Source organism: Triticum dicoccoides, chromosome 3A (assembly GCF_002162155.2).
Source record: "Triticum dicoccoides isolate Atlit2015 ecotype Zavitan chromosome 3A, WEW_v2.0, whole genome shotgun sequence".
NCBI lineage: Eukaryota > Viridiplantae > Streptophyta > Magnoliopsida > Poales > Poaceae > Triticum > Triticum dicoccoides.
Genome location: NC_041384.1, coordinates 157,915,355 through 157,923,533, shown reverse-complemented (window position 1 = coordinate 157,923,533; position 8,179 = coordinate 157,915,355). Strand labels below are relative to the sequence as shown.

The window sequence follows — 8,179 nt, the reverse complement described above, 5'->3', positions numbered from 1 at the left end:
CTCACTGTTCATCCCATCAATCGGCTTTAGTTAGCAGCAGTAGCCAAGGAATCACTCAACCGGGTTCAGTTTACAGCCATCGATCGATCGCTCGGGTTCAGTAACGCATAGGCTGCAGTGCAATCGCTCGGGTTCAGTTAGAGCCCAACGCCTCGCTCGGGTTTAGTTAGAGCCAACGCCTCGCACACACGCGCGTACGTGTACGAGAGAAACACGCATCGCTCGGCCCCCGACCTCCCACCGTAACCGGGAACTCCCCGAAATTTTCCTCCCCCTCGCTTCTACCATGGGTTTTTCCGTTATGGACGGCCCAAAGAATGTCATGCAGCTGCGTCTCCGGCCCGCCCAGGACGAAAAGCCCATTTTCTGTCATGATTTTTTGTCATAGAAGTAGGAGCCCACCACATCTATGATGATACCGGGTTTTGTCACAATTATCGTCATAGAAGTGTCATATGTATGACAGAAAAAAATTTCGTTCGGCCCAAAATGTCACGGATGTGTCTTTTTTTGTAGTGTCATGTGGAGGCAACGCTCACGATCCACATACCTCAGGGAAGGAGATAAAAATACTAAGTGGTTCCAGAGGAAAGCCACTTGGAGAAGGAAAAAAGAACACAATCTCAAAGCTAAAGGATGATAATGGTGTGTGCTTTGAAGATGCAAAAAACATACATGATATGACAAACTCCTTTTTCAAAAAGTTGTATGAGAAAGAGAATAATATTGAACCGAAGGATATACTGGAGCTGGTTACAAACCGAGTTGATGGTGAGATGAATGACCTCTTAATAAAACCCTTCTCGGCCGGGGAAATTGGTGATGCGTTGTTTCAAATTGGCCCTCTTAAGGCCCCAGGCCCTGACGGTTACCCAACGCGTTTCTACCAAAGGAACTGGGCAGAGATTAAGGACGATGTTGTGAGAGGAGTCATGGACTTCTTTGAAAAAGGGGTGCTCCCAGAAGGGATCAACGACACAGTAATTGTCCTTATCCCCAAAGGGAAAGATCCTCAAACGCTGAAGGACTATAGACCCATCAGCCTGTGCAACGTCATATATAAAGTGGTGGCGAAATGTCTGGTCAACCGTCTTCGCCCCTTGCTGGATGAAATTATCTTGGAGACACAGAGTGCCTTTATCCCAGGCGGAATGATCACAGATAATGCCATCATAGCTTTCGAATGCTTCCATATATCCAACACAGTAAGAGTGAGAGAGATAATTATTGTGCCTATAAATTGGATCTAGCTAAGGCATATGACAGAGTGGATTGGGACTTCTTAGAGGGCATGCTTTTGAAAATTGGCTTCTGCAGAAAATGGACGGACTGGGTAATGCATTGTGTTCGGTCGGTGTGGTACTCGGTGAGGTGCAATGGGACCATGCTAGAGGCGTTCATACCATCACGTGGCCTGCGACAATGGGATCCTCTCGGCCCATACCTCTTTCTTTTCGCCGCTGATGGTTTGGTGCACCTCCTGAAGAAGGAGATGGCAGATAACAACTTGACTCCTATCAAGATTGCGAGGAATAGCCCTGGCATCTCGAATCTTCTATTTGCTGATGACAGTTTGCTATTCTTTAAGGCCACTATGGAACAAGCCGAACGCATTAAGAGCATCCTTGATACTTTTCAAAAGTGCACTGGACAACTCTTAAGTGCAAGCAAATGCTCTCTTCTATTCAGTGATAAATGGCAGTCACAAGAAGGCAGGAAATTAAAATACCCTTGGCATGCAAACTGACACGTTTGAGAGTAAGTACCTCGGGCTTCCAACCTCGGAAGGAAGAATGAAGGATGGCCAATTCCAACCAATCATGGACAGATTCGGGAAGAGATGTAATGACTGGTCAGAGAAGTTCATGTCTTTTGCAGCTAAAGAGGTTCATGTAAAGTATGTGGTTCAGGCCCTCCCAACCTTCATCATGAGTGTCTTCATGCTATCCAAGAGGTTCTGTGATAAATATGAGAAATTTATTAGGGAGTTCTGGTGGGGAGAGGAAGATGGTCATCGAAAGGTCCATTGGATGTCATGGCAAAGAATGACGAAACCAAAGAGAGCGGGAGGTATTGGTTTCAGAGACATGCATCTTTTCAATCAAGCACTCCTTGTGAAACAAGGTTGGTGACTCATTCAGAATCTGAATGGCTTATGTGCGAGAGTGCTCAAATCGAAATACTACCCTCACGGTAATCTCCTAGACACTATCTTTGCTTCGGATGCCTCTTCGGTTTGGAGAGCTATTGAGATCAGTCTGCAACTCCTGAAGAAAGGCCTAATCTGGAGGATAGGTGATGGAAAACACATTCAAATCCAACATGACCAATCGCTACCGAGAAAGGAAGGCCTCATGACAGCTACCTTCACCAGAAGGTCACGCCTGCGATGGGTCAACCAACTAATGCTCCCGGACAGAAAAGAGTTGAATGTTGAATTAATAAATCAGATCTTCTATCCTTTTGATGCGGCTGAGATTTGCAAGCTCAAAATTCCAGCCTCTGAGGTAGATGACCGTGTAGCATGGCACAATGAAAGTAATGGAATCTTCTCAATAAGGAGTGCGTATAAATTAGCAGTGACTTGTGCGAGCAAATCAAGCAATGACACTTCGAGCTCCACGAGGGATACAAATGATCGTAGCATTTGGGACCTCATTTGGAAAGCTAATGTACCGGGCAAAGTCAGAATTTTTAGTTGGAGAGTGGCGACGAATACTTTGGCAACAAAGGAAAATAAACGGAAAAGAACACTTGAGATGGACGGCATCTACAGCATCTGCGGTAATGGCAAGGAGGACCAATACCATGCGGTCATTTCATGTACAAAGAGTAAAAGCCTCAGATACGTAATGAGAGAGGTTTGGAGTCTACCTCCAGAGAAAAAAATTTGGTACACAGGTGAGGATTGGCTGCAAGTACTGCTGGACACTGAAGATGATGATACTCGCGCCAATAACATGTTGCTTCTCTGGCGCTCTTGGTATTTGAGAGAAGACTGCATCCGTAATAATGGGAAGGAGACAATCAGACGCTCCGCTCAGTTCCTGGAGAAGTGCGCAGAGGAGCTAAAAACGCCAGATCCTATACGCATTTGTCAGATGGAAAAGAAAATACAGGTTTGCCAGAATCGATGACGAGGGGCCCTGACAGTCTGAACTTGCAGTGGTCGCCTCCGGAACCAGGTTCCGTCAAGCTGAATATACGGATGCTGCTTTCGAGGCTGATACTAGAGCAGGCGCTGCAGGTGCAGTCGCTTGGATCACCACGGCCAGGTAATCATGTCAGTATGCAAGAAGCTGCGACCTAGTAATAGTGCGGAAGAGGCGGAAGCCAATGCTGCTCTGATTGGTCGGAAGGAGCTGGCCGTCATGTTTAATGGTCAGTTGATCCTCGAAATGGATAACCAATTCATTGTGAGAGGAGCGGCGCCGATGAAGAATGGAGGACAATCGGCGGGAGCGGCGACGGCAGTTTTCGATGATTGCTATTTTATGGCTTGCGATTTTACTATTATTAGATTTGAACATTGTAATAGGGAAGCAAATAAAGTTGCTCATGAAATTGCTAGGCTAGCGAAATATTCAGCTACTAGGGATTGGTTTGAGGAGCCCATGATTGATATTGTATCTTTTCTTATTGATGATGTAACTGTTATTTCTAATCAATAAAGCTTAATGTTTTCAAAAAAAAATCATTGTGAGAGAAGTATGTACTCAGACTCCCTCGCGGTCTACATACTACGGCCTAATTATGGATATTAAACAGGCAATGGCTGCCTTTCCTGCATGTGAGGTCCAACACGTGAAGCGGTGCAAAAATGCTTTGGCACATGGACTAGCAGTGCTGAACAAAAGTAGTGAAGACCAACTGATGGTCGCGGACGTGCCCCTCAGTCTTAGATCTCTGATGATCTCCGAATGTACTGGTCCTTTTGAGTAGGCCTTCTACTCTAGTCTCAAAAAAAAGTATTCCTATGGTGCCAGGGAGTTGCACAATCTCATGGTCTTAAGAATAGATATTTGATATGAAGAAAGTTATAACAATAAAATGATACGATCAACTGCTAAGCTTACAGTTGGGTCTTATCCATCACATCATTCTCTTAATGATGTGATCTCGTTATCAAATGACAACTCATGTTTATGGTTAGAAAACCTTAACCATCTTTGATCAACGAGCTAGTCTAGTAAAGATTTTACTAGGGACATAGTATTTGTTTATGTATTCACACATGTATTTAAGTTTATGGTCAATACAATTCTAGCACAAATAATAAACATTTATCTTGAATAAGGAAATATGATAATAACAAATTTATTATTGCCTTTAGGGTATATTTGTAATAGGTGTGTGTGTCCGTTTGTGAATAACGATGTAACAGGCGTTGAAGGCCTTGAATAAGACTTGGCCGAAACGAGAGGGGAGCTGCGAAATACGGAGAGATAGAAGTTTGGTGGGCCTCCTAGTCCCAGTGCATCAGTTTGGTGATGGATCCCATGACCCAGCTTGTATTTCTGTGAGCATTTATATTGCACAATTACCTTTAGGCTTTGTTTGGCAGAGGAGTATTTGAGAGGTTTTGGGAGGAGGGGATTTGGGAGGATTTGGTGAATCCCTCCCTTCCACCCAATCCCCTCAAAACCCTTTGAATACACAAAACCCCTCCATCCACAATCCTCTTTGTCCAAAATTTCTGTTTGGTACGCAGGATTTATAATATTGACTCAACATGGTGTAGAACATTTAAAAATTTAATCTTTACAATGTATAAATATGAGACGAAGTGACTACAGGGGAATGATTTAGCAGCAGTTTTTCCCAGCAGCAACATAATTTTGCATGACTTGAAATTAATATCTCATCACAACAACATAATTTATCATAATAACATGACTTCGAATCCGAATCCCATCAATCATAATTTATCATAACATCATAATCTTTCACGGCAATAACAATTCATCACAGCCACCACATAATTTTACAACAAAGATAAAACTTGCTACAAACTATAAAATCTCAAGACGGCGGTAATTTGTTCACTCTGACAAGATTCCACGCGGTAGGTCTCTGTCAAAATAAGAACATACCGAAGTTGAGAACTCCACTTCGTTTGCATAGAACAAGGGGAAACAAAGCTTAAATAAAAGCTCAGTAGCTATATTCGGTACATCTCAGTATCTATAACTAGCAAGCCGCTTGAATAATGATTAACATGATCAGGTGGCACACTAATTTTGTAACATGATCAGGTGCCAAACTAATAATCGTCTCTGATAGCTTGCTTCAATGCTAATTTTGTAAGTCTAGAGCACAAACACACATGAAAATATAAGAAGTAACTGCCTGAAAACGTGAATAAAGATGGACAGAGAAAAACGGTAGACGAATGAGTATCCATGTAGCATGGACAGATGTACTAGCATGTAGACATCTAATGCATGGCTGCCACACTTCAGACTGCTTCATTTTAGTTGTACTTGCCATCTTACTAACCGAATATAGCATTCGGGAGCTCGCTTATCGCTGGCTAGACAATGGCAGCTAAACTGATATGCATTTTAAACAGACTGAACCAAAAGTGAACAGTGATATACTGAAAGGAATAACTGAAGAAAGACTGAACCATATAACACAACATCATCTCAAGCTGTTATACAAGGTCTGAAATAAAAATGCTATGATAACTGAACATTTCTGGAAAAAAGGGTCGATGAAACTGAGAAACATTCCTTTTAGTCTGGTCCGGGTAGAACTAGGTTCAAAACCAAAGTTTCCCAAGAGGCGCACCACATCGTTACTATATTTCAGATCAGTTAGAAAGGCATCGTTACTACAAGTTAGCAAGGTCAATTACATATATTTGTGTGAGAACAGAACACATAATTAATGTATCAACTTAATAGGGAGGTAGATAGATAGAAACTAGTCATTTATATTTGAGTTACAGGGAATTGGTTCTCCCATGTAACAGAAACTAAAACCAGTTAAACAAAATGAGGCAACACTAAAGCATGCAGAAGATGGACAATTAGAATCAAGACCAAAATCAAAGAGACTTTTCCCTTGCATAAGCAACAACCATCAGGTATATTTACTGATCTACAGTCATAAGTAGCTTACCTTAGAGGGGAAAAGGTCAGCTCTTCGGTCGGGGTTAAGGAGGCTGATGGTGGTGGAGCGTGGAAGAGGCTGCAAGGTCCATGGAGGGAGAACAAGTTAGCAAGGTCCATTACATAGATTCAGTTCAATGGAAATGGACCAAATTAGCTAGCTAGCTAGATAATAAATCGATGACAGAAATAGGAACCAATCTGTGTGATACCGTCAATACAAGACCAAGTTAGCTAGCTAGCTAGAGGACTATTTGCTTCACCAAAAGTGCACAGAAATCAGACTTGTTACTTGTAGTCGATAAACAGGGAGGCAAGCAAGTAGTCTAGATCTCCACTGTTGTTTAGGAAATAACAGATGATAAGAAATGAACAACAGCTCTAGAACTATCAAGAGCTAGACTAGAGTTAAATCAAGACCTACGTCAACTGTATTCAACGAAATCTTCAAAGGTTAAAACCAGAACAAGAGAGCACTTCCACTAAGCAATTACGATCAGCACACAGGAGCACTTGCTTCTGAAACATTTATTTGTACCATTGCCTTCACCTCTCGATTGAAAACTTAGAACTATCCCAGGTTCAGGAAAACAGGGCACAACAATCGTAAAATAATTTATGCGTATCAGCGGCAAGCATGACAGACCCAAAACTAACCACATTCTGAAACCTACCATCCCTAGGGCTAAATTACACAGGAATAAAGTAATCTACCAGATTATGAACGCCGCAGATTGCCTGCCATGTTCCTGTACAGTCTAGTGTACATGAACACTGATCTGGAACAACAAACAGAAGGAGCTGTTACAACAATCTGATTAAAATTCAGTAAAAACTTAACAAGTCTGATCAAATAAAAACTTTCCATTGGTACAACAATATGTAGCTGGTACATCTCCTTACTTCAGTTGGCAGCCAGTCATCTAATCAAAAGAATTTCTACAGCATGCCAATCATCTAATCTCCGGACTTCAGTTGGCTCATTTTACACTGTTTGTACAGCAACAACGAGCAGCAAGTAGCAGCGGCAGCAAGCAGTAGCATCAAGAATTCAAGATAATTGATTCTTGCCTGATTGAACACACGTACACAGCTCCTGGATCTGATTCTTTTCGTTTATGGTACACATGCGCACACAAAACCGGTGTATTGGCACAAGCTCGAATCAAGCCTGCTTCTTTTCGTTTATTTCTCGTCTCTGCTCAGGGTTTACATGCGAATATATACCGTTGGTGGCCCATGAGGATGAACTGACTCCACATATCAAACACGCATCCAGTGGTAAAAATACTTAAAAAGGAGTACAACTATAATCCAGAGGAAAATCTATCGTTAATTCAGGTTACAGAACAAGTCACACAGCAGGAAGTGCGCATTTCTATTCCAGATTAGAGCATCCCAAGAACATCCAACAAATTTCATTCATCACTAACACTTCTAGATTCAGACAGACGAGTCAAACACCAAGGTAACTACAAGCACCACCAAAAACTAGCGATCTAAGAGGAGGTGAACTTGGTGACGGCCTTGGTGCCCTCGAAGACGGCATGCTCGGCAAACTCGCCGGGGAGGACGAGCCAGCAGCCATGGCCGGGCGGATGGAGGAAACCTAAACGACGAGGGGAAGGAGGGGACGCGAGGCGAGGGCTTACCACCGGGGAGAAGGCCAGTACGGCGGAGGAGGTACGTCGGCGTCGAGGCGTCGGTCGGCGGCGTGTTGAGGAGTCGGGCGGCGGTGTCTTGAGGAGGAGCCGGGCGGCGGCGGCGGCGTCTCCTCCAAATCCTCGAGGGGGACTCAAGGGCTTAGAGCCGCGTGGAAAGGAGGGGTCCGGAGGGGGTTCGGGGGAATTGGGCCGTGAAAGCCCTGTGTACCAAATGGGCCAACGGGGATTTGGGAGGATTCTGGGCCACGCGAGGAAATTCCGTTGAAAACCCCTCCGATCCGCTTCTACCAAACGAGGCCTTAAGAAAATTAATTGCACAATTTTATTGTTGGCAAGCCCCTCAAATAAAACCGGCGTATTTTTTATTTTTTTAAGGGTTCGATGGATTTTTCCCGGAAC

At 43.4% G+C, this 8,179-nt stretch overlaps 1 long non-coding RNA gene across 1 annotated transcript; it reads right to left on the bottom strand.

The window, feature by feature from the left end:
• Positions 1–4,829: 4,829 nt before the first annotated feature.
• LOC119267694 lies at positions 4,830–7,942 on the bottom strand. The gene is made up of 4 exons (XR_005132550.1): positions 7,769–7,942; positions 6,831–6,895; positions 6,127–6,195; positions 4,830–5,073 (listed from the first exon to the last, which is right to left on the bottom strand). It is a non-coding gene; the product is annotated as an uncharacterized LOC119267694 (long non-coding RNA).
• Positions 7,943–8,179: the final 237 nt, after the last annotated feature.